Genomic DNA, 6,953 nt, shown 5'->3' with positions numbered 1-6,953 from the left:
CATTTTTACAATATTTACCAACTAAAATTAAATATTCAAAAATCACCTAGTGCAATATAGCGAGCCTAATCACCCGTTTAATTAAGTCTAATAAAAGATCAAGTTTCATTGAACATTTGACCAGAATAGTTAAAGCCCACACATCCTTGTACCTCCTTCAAAACCATTGGTTACAAACCCTTACCTAAGTTAAATGCTTTTAGAATTTGAACTAAAACAAAAAAGTTAATGTTGGAAAAGGAAAAAAAGAACTAACCTGGTGCACTGGCCATTGACGACCCTTAGTAGTGATGGTGGACAATTATAAAAGTAAAGAAACAAATATCAAGTCAATGTGATAGCTATTCCTTTTTGTAACATTTATAATGCATAATTTTGAAGAAAAAAAGGTTTTATAAACCTCAATGTGAAAGTAAACATCTTTGATATTAGACCCCATTATCACACAGAAAGATATTAGTTGTATACTTGTATATGGTTAGACTTCATTTATTAGATTACAGAACCAACCAACACATAAAGATTGCTAATTTACGTGTATAACTTTCAACTACCATGATCTTTACCATTAGAAAATGTAAACAAACACCTTGACTTCTCCCCATGTTCAATATCCCATCACAGCTCCATCCTTGCACTGACTGCAGTTATAGGAATTTACCATCCATATATCCATGCAAAAAAACACACTTAATTAAGTATTACTACCAAAAGGCTTAATAACATACAATCTTGAAACTTAAGAACATGAAATAAGACTATAAGAACCTGGTAACTTTGTTGTTTCCAATTGGAGAAATGGTTGAAACACTTATGATCCCAAGTGTAGTATGATGTACCATGCATCTGATACAATAACAAACAATCGGTGAGCAGATTTTGGGTTGACCCGAAATTAACCAAAAACCAGACCAAAAAATAACCGAAACCAAGACCTATATGTTGGATAGGGTTATTCTTCGGTTCCCAAATATATGCATTATCGGGTTCGGGTCGGTCCTCAAGCCAGGACCAACTAAAACTGAAGAAAAATTGCAGAACCTATAATATAACATATTTGCGATGCAATACAATTAATTCAATTATGTGGTCAACAATATACGACCCAATGAAACATCTATTGACTTTTACAAACTTAGAACTTAATAATTATGGTTCTAAAACAATCCAAATATAATCACAGTTCTAATATGAAGCTTAGATCTGTGATTAGTAATGCTGCAAAGTATGATATTGTCCACATTCAATTCAATCTATTAAATTCACACTAAAATTCCCAACTTTAGGCTAATAGCAGTACATGAACACGAGCAGCAATATTAAAATTTATGTTGAAATCATTCATTACCCCCCCTCCCCAACTCTTGGTCTCTGTTCAATACGTACCGATGATCTAACTCTATTTAGTCAAAGGCAAGTCTCACACAAGCATTTCATCGAGCAATTGGCATGCATCAATCAAAAAAATTATAAAGATGTCAAATTTGATTCAATGAAGCTTCGTAATCACATGTTTAAACAAATCATTAAATTTAAGTATATTGGTTAAAGATATAAAATATTTACCTCACGCAACTTGAACATCATATTGGTGTTCCTCTGCAAGCCAGCCATGGTGAAGCTGGATTGTAATTATATCATCGGATTCGTTGGCTTGGGTTGCAGCAGCTAGTGATTAAGAATTGAAATATATGATTGGTTGGGTTGTTATGTATCATCGGTCTCGGTTTCAAACCGATACCCAAATAAAAAGACCGAAGTAACCGATACCCAAAATAAACTCCAAGTTCCAGTCCTCGGTTGTTTATATTTCACTTGCTCGGGTTTCGGTTCCACTCGGGTTTTAACCTGTTCGGGTCAGTTATATCAAAATGGTCACCCCTTTAATGATAAAATTAAAGGTTTTAATCCATCTTTCGTCCCATTTACAAAGATGCTGCAATTCGTTCATCATAAATTTACAAAGAAAAAAATCATAAATTCATGGCGATGCGGTTTGAGTGATTATCAGCACATGTTATCTTGATTAAAAGAAGCACACATCATTGGATTTGATGCAGAGCTGCTTGCCATCATTTAGAAAAATGCAATTGCCTATCAGAGAGTAGGAAAGAACTTCAAACACTATGAATCCATATCATCAAAATCAAACCCTAAAAAAAACAAAACACAAAAATGTTTAAATACCTATGAAAAAACTTGATTCCGATTAAAATATGCAAGACTAAGATCAAAATGGAAGATTATGATGGCTTCTCTCAAAAGATGACTTGATTTAATACATCACGGACTTGTTGGCAACCACTGCAAATAATTAACTAAATTAATAAAAAGTATAACATAAACTACAAACATAACGTAAGCATAACATAGTAACTTAGATATTTGAAAGGTTACCAGATTTTTGCTTCTGGAAACATCATTATGTGACAAAACTTATCTTTGACATCCGATTCATGGTCAACCTTGGAATGCATGATTTCAAATGTGTTATCAGCAACGATGTCAAAAAGAACAAAATATGTGTTTTCAACACCAAGATCTCTAACAACTGTCGACCATCCATTCGTCATAAAGCATCCGCTAATTGTCAATTTCACATACACATGCTAGAGGTACGGACCTGTTGTCAACATCACAGGCCCAAAAGGATAGCCTATCCGCCCATCTCCGTTATTGTAAAAGGGGGGCATAATAGCTGTAATATTGATTAAAGAATTAGTTTTCCAAATAAGAGTTACAATACTGTATACTAATAATTGTGCAACGTATAACACAACTAAAAATACATTTTAATCTAATATTACCAGATATAGATATGACGTAGAAGCATCCAAAATAATCTTCGCAAAGCCTGGAACCATTGCTCTAGAAACAGAGAATAATGCTATTTAGTCAACTTTCAATCTGATATAAACCTCGAACATTCTTTTAAATTAATGTCAAAAGTTGCTGCTTTACATGTTAAGGTAAAATAAATATGACCAAATTAGGCAAACTTAGTGAAAAAGAGTTTAGTGAACAACAAAGAAGAAGTTATAAATCAGATATTATATGGGATTTCAAAGAAAATTTGAAGATGTAAGTTTCTTTAACACCTTCAAAAGACATGTTTCAAGGTTATTAAACATCGCTATTATAAAACCATTTCTTAAGAAAAAAGTAATCATCAGCACAAAACATTAACAGAGGGGTTAGCAACAACCATCAATTTTTTGGCACATAAACATTAACACACACAATGGAATAGACATAGATGTAGACCCCATGGTTTGCCTGGGCACCCGTCTAGTGTCGAATGCACACCCTAACGAATCAAACATAACCACCTCAAGATTTATTGTTAAAGAACACATATAAGTGAAATAACTAAAGTTGAAAAATGAATAAAGATAGAACCTGAAAAACATAGCGTGTCTCGGAATCACTCACTGATAAGACGCCTTTCATCCTATAAAGATCATCCCCCTTTTCCTCAACCAGTCTTTCAAGCCAGTCATCGTCAGCAAGCTGGATGGATCAGGTGCATTTAAGGTTAAAAAAATTTTATAATAACTGATAAACCAAGCATCACCAAAACAGAATTAACCGAACCGAACATTGTCTATATAAAAATTTTGGCAACCAAGGGAGGGAATCAGTTGTAATCTTTTGTTTTTGTCAAGGCCCAGAGATCAGGCCCAAATAAGTAATTTATTTGTTGATAGATTTTATTTTTGTCAAAGTCCAAAATGAAGCTCATCAATAACCAAAGCGTTCCTATATTTTTAACTGAAACCGAAATTAACCAAATTGATCGATTATACATTGCCAAAAATCAGAACTTTCTATTAACAAAACCATGTACCACTATAAAAAATGAGTAGAAGTGAAATAATTTTATCCAAAAAGGGAGAAAATGATTTTTTACCTCATCAAGGTCCAAAGTTCCTTCAGAAACAATGATCACACTGGATACAGCAGAATCATGCTTGTGATCATGATGATGCCCTTGGTGGCATTCTGTTTAAAAAATATATATATGTATATATGATTAAATACTAAAATAAACATGAATAAATTATACAGAAAAAAGAAAAGTGATAAATACCATGGCCATGCTCGTGAGTGTGATTCTCACAATGAGAATCCTCTGATGGATCTTCAGAATCAATTCTGCATAACCGAAAGGCGAGATACACATAAACAACAAATATTATGTTTTTATTTATCAACGACATAAGCTTCATTAACTATGTAGAAATTATATATCTAAAAGGTTATTTAACAAACAAAGGACATGGTGTTTACATACATATGGAGAAAATATCATATGATTATCACCTGTCAAGATCGTAGCCTCCCACTCCCAACACAAAATCCATATCAACAACGCCAAATTTAGCTTATTTTATCTGTGCCATTCCATTTATGTGCTGCAAAATGCACCAAGATTAATTTGAGACTTTGAATAAAATTTACTTTTATGGTTTCATATATCATTAAAAAAAACCCCAAATTAGGTCACAATCGGAGTCAATTAGATGAATGGACAAAGCAAACAAAAACACGACAACAAAGAATCGTTATAAGTAAACGAAATCCATGAAAGAAAACAAAAGATTGAATAGAGGAAATCATACCCATTAACATTCCACTAATTGTTAAAAAAGCATCTCCATGATCTCTGCTCATCAACATTCCGGTAAGTAAACATGACTAAAACATAATACTAACCATCAAATACTTTTTCTTAATAGAAATCAGAAATTTTAAAAGATGATATACCTTTCTAAGTGAATATTGAGAAAAGATCCATATGCTTACTTATGATATTCAGAGCAAATCGACACAAAATCGGATATTGAATCAAAACACATATTCAAAAAAAACCCTAAAATTCGCTACAGATTAAGTACCATATAAATATGCATACCAGTGATAAAGAATCGTACCTTAAATAAGGGTTGACAAATCGATTGAATGCCAAATCGATGTGAAGAAACAGATGTGATTGATAAATCGATTGCCCTCAGAATCGATGTGAAGAAACCCCAGAAATACATATCGATTTATAGATCTAGGGCTTATGCGATCAATCATCATTAAACATGGGAACTCAATCATATTTTGGAATTGGAAGATTGGAAGTTGGAAGATGATTATAAAGAAATATGGAAACTTGAATTTTCAGCGTTACAACCAAAGTGAAAAGCGGGATTACATATAAGACTTGTATATTGCCGCTCAAATCACTTTTGTGAGGAGTATTAAGTTGCCAGGTGGAAATTAGTGGATTAAAATTGTGCCAAGTGGCACCAAAATGTATTGTTTTAATATACATAATAGATTAAGCGTAAACATCAAATACACATGTGTTTTTAATATAGAAATGAGGCTTAACATGAAAAATCATGAAGAAATGTTTTTACTTTTTATTTTTAATTTTTTCCATCTATTAAGCGTAATGTTTAGTTGCAAAAATTAAAAATAAAAAATCATGTATTTACCATAGCAGAGTAATTACATAATTATTCTACCAGCGTAAATACACGATTTTTTTTATATTTTGCTACTAAAATACGTGCTTGACGAGGGAAAAAAATTAAAAAAATCTCTTATTCACTTCTTATGTTAAGACCTATTTGTACTCTAACTTAACCCAATATATTAACATGTAAATAACATTTTATTTTAAATAATAAGTGTAACATTTATTCTAAAAGAGTGAATTATCATTTCCATTCTTTTGGTTTGGTCATTTTTGTCATTTCCATTAAAAAAATATATATTTTCGTCTTCGGGTCTCCAAGGTTTCCAAATCTTTATGTTTTTATCTAATCGTTAACCCCATCATTATTATAGTCCCTCTTAAAGTAATAAAACGTAACTCCCACATATCTAGGCTGCAAACGAACCGAAGGAATACGGACAAGTCTTTATTCGTATTCGTTCGCTAAGAAAATAATGTATTCACGAATCGTTCATGGCACTTATCGAACAAGACTTTTTGTTAGTGTTAGTTCATTAAGGAAGCGAATGTGTTCATAATCAGTTCACGAAATCAAATAAAATCGTTGGAGGCTAGTGGTAGATGGCGGAGGGAGAAGCGTTGAAACTTGAAGCCCTAATTGTGGAACAGAGGTCGATAGTTTCATCGATGTGAATGATGAGAAGAAAAGGGAGACGGTGCATAAACAAAGTGGGATTAGGTTTCTTATTCTATTTGTTAGGGTAATAAACAAGTAAGAATTAAAGAATATAAAAAGTTTAAATAAAACAAATAAATATACAAAAATCTTTAATGAACAGCATAAATAAATGAACATGAACAAACGTTCACGAACACATTACCGAACGTCCATGGACACAATTGAACGAACGAGACTTATGTTCATGTTCGTTCATTTATCTAATTGAACGAAATTCCTTGTTCTGTTGGATCAGTTCTGTTTGTGCATGAAGGAAAACAAATAAATCATACCTGTGACAGCAGATAGTGCAGAGGAGAATCCAGTGAGAGAGTTCGACATGCCTGTCATCTTGATTTGGTTCCTCCTTAGGATGCTAACTGATGATGGGGACTTAGAAACCGAAAAGGGTATCGGTTATGGAGAGGAGGCCGAAACTAATGATGTTATGATCTAATGGGGTGTGAATTGTGAAACTGAGTAACCCTTAAACCTCCACATAACTCTCCTTATATAAGCACCCAGGAGGAAACCTAATTAGTTACTAAGGGTAATATGGTCCATCAACAATTACCAACTAATTAAATAATAGGTTATTATATATTTTGATCTCTATAATGTAAATGATTAAGATGGCTATAGATTAAATATTAAACATAATATATTTAATCTTACATTCTCCCACTTAGCCGAGTAATCATTTACTATGAGTATTAGATAAGCCTGATCAGGAGTTAACACTCATTTTAGCCTTAAACAAGTACTATAGCAGAGAAATACAGC

General features: G+C 32.6%; 1 long non-coding RNA gene across 1 annotated transcript; it reads right to left on the bottom strand.

The window, feature by feature from the left end:
- Nucleotides 1-3,931: 3,931 nt before the first annotated feature.
- LOC110920503 lies at nt 3,932-4,450 on the bottom strand. The gene is made up of 3 exons (XR_002581744.2): nt 4,324-4,450; nt 4,091-4,155; nt 3,932-4,002 (listed from the first exon to the last, which is right to left on the bottom strand). It is a non-coding gene; the product is annotated as an uncharacterized LOC110920503 (long non-coding RNA).
- Between the last annotated feature and the right edge of the window lie 2,503 nt (nt 4,451-6,953).

Source organism: Helianthus annuus, chromosome 3, assembly GCF_002127325.2.
Source record: "Helianthus annuus cultivar XRQ/B chromosome 3, HanXRQr2.0-SUNRISE, whole genome shotgun sequence".
Lineage (NCBI taxonomy): Eukaryota > Viridiplantae > Streptophyta > Magnoliopsida > Asterales > Asteraceae > Helianthus > Helianthus annuus.
The sequence above is the reverse complement of the archived record's forward strand: the minus strand, read 5'-3'. Positions and strand labels throughout refer to the sequence as shown.